The 2,204-nt window shown below is 38.9% G+C and overlaps 1 pseudogene; it reads right to left on the bottom strand.

Annotated features, from left to right (window-relative positions):
- Positions 1 to 5: 5 nt before the first annotated feature.
- LOC114727398 (cell division cycle protein 48 homolog) lies at positions 6 to 2,204 on the bottom strand (annotated as a pseudogene).

Here is a 2,204-nt window from a genome sequence, read left to right as displayed (position 1 = left end):
TCATCTGCAAGTTTCATATTTTTAGTGTGAATCCTAAGAACCTCCAATCTTCCAACTTCATCTGGCACACCAATGTCAATCTCCCGATCAAATCTCCCAAATCTTCTCAAGGCAGGATCAACGCTGTTGGGTCTATTGGTGGCTCCTATAACAATAACATGTGACCGGGTCTTGAGGCCATCCATTAGAGTCAAAAGTTGTGAGACAATTCTCCTTTCCACTTCCCCATGTGTCTTTTCTCTCTTTGGAGCAATTGAATCTAATTCATCAATGAAATTATAGAGGGGGAATTCTTTTCAGCTTCCTCAAATGCCTTCCTCAAGTTGCTTTCACTTTCACCGGCCAGCTTTGACATTATCTCAGGTCCATTAATCAAAAAGAAGAATGCTCCTGTTTCATTAGCTACTGCTTTAGCAATCAGAGTCTTTCCAGAACCAGGTGGTCCATAAAGCAAGATTCCTTTTGGAGGCTTAACACCGATGGATTTGAAGAGCTGTGGGTGTCTAAGAGGAAGCTCTACTAACTCACGGATTTGAGCCATTTGCTTCCTAACTCCACCTACATCATCATAGCCAACTTCATTTAATCTTTCTTCATCTTCACGTTTGATGGGTTCTCCTTCACAGAAGATTTCGGTGTCTGGTGCCACAACACAGTATTCACCAGGATCTGTCTCTATTACTTTGAATTCAACACTCCGCATCCCACCCCTTATAAGAAAGAGATCGCCTTTTCTCACAGGTCGGTAGGCCTCCAGAAAGTATGCTGTGGAACCAGAAGAACCGTCACTCTAGGCAAGTACAATTAAATTAAAGGAAATATGATGCCACTCAACAGAAAACTTACGCTTGAGATATGCATCAAACAAGTTGCCAGTAACACCCTCTATAGTATCATCTATTGGAAGAATGTGAACCCGCTTCCCATATTTCACATCAGCACATTGATTGACAGATACCACATCTCCAAGTCGTACTCTAAGATTAGCCCGCACAACTTTATTCATCCTAACTTTTGATTCTTCACATTGCTCATCAGTAAGAACAATGCAAACTGTGTCCCTTCGCTTCTTTCCCTGTGTAACCAAGATGATTTTTAGAATTATACTAGAATGCAAAATTGTATAGAAAGAGAATGCTGGGTACCTTTATTAGAACAGTGTCCCCTCGGAAAAACTGAAGCTTTTCCATTGTAGAAGGATGCAAAGTTACCACAGAATTGTCATCATTAATAGCCTCATCAACAACAAGACGGTTAGGTGCCTTCTTACGTTCTAAGATTGCAGTGGAATAATCCCTGTTACTTTTCCTACATCAAATGCGCACATTCTCAGCAGTGAGTTCTGTCTCCACTTTTACTTTTGGTGAGATCAAAAGACACCCAACAAATCCAATACATGTTAGTATAGATATATTTATTTTACGGTCATTTCTAATGTTTGTGCAATGCCTATCCACACTTCACAATGAAAACATTCATCAGAAACAGGAATAAATTCACTCAAATTCTAGAATTAATATATCCGACTATTTAATAGCTCCATCAATTATATACGCATCTCAGGTTCAAAAATGTTTGAACTTTGAGATACAAGTGTCATTCAACTACTACTGCGAGATCTATGTACATTTCAAGTTTCCCAATTAATTCAGAAGTAGGTGACAGGAGAAATATCAGAATATCTAAGCTGCAGTCAAAGCAAATTATCACTCTTTTTTATCAACTTTATGAAAGGTCAGTTCCATCTCTCATCAGTCAGAAACTAAAGATGCGGTAGTCAAACAAAGTCACAGGGAAAAAGAAGAAGAAGAAGAAGAAGAAGAAAAATAGAAGGAACTTAGTGGTCTTTAAACCGAAAGAAAAGCATAGAATCACCGAAGAACTAAAACGGACGTCATCGAATTATCAAGAATAAATTTACACATAAAGGATAAAGCTTTGTCTTTCAGAATAGGCTCATGTTTTAACAATTCCCATAAGACAATCCAAATACCCCTCCAGAAAGCAAGAACTATTAGACATGCGAGCAAGAGAAAGGGACAAAATTCGAGTTATATGAACAAAAAAGAGAGAGCTAAGCATACGAATCCGAAGAGGGGCCACTCTTTTTAGTGATAGATGATGCTGAGTCCGCCATGGCTTCTCAGAACTTGTACATGGGAAGCTCAGCTCAAAAACCGGGTAAAGAAAATCGAGTAGTTTGG

Source organism: Neltuma alba, unplaced genomic scaffold, assembly GCF_004799145.2.
Source record: "Neltuma alba isolate B1F8T4 unplaced genomic scaffold, ASM479914v2 tig00012469_pilon, whole genome shotgun sequence".
Lineage (NCBI taxonomy): Eukaryota > Viridiplantae > Streptophyta > Magnoliopsida > Fabales > Fabaceae > Neltuma > Neltuma alba.
This window is presented reverse-complemented; position numbering and strand designations above follow the sequence as displayed.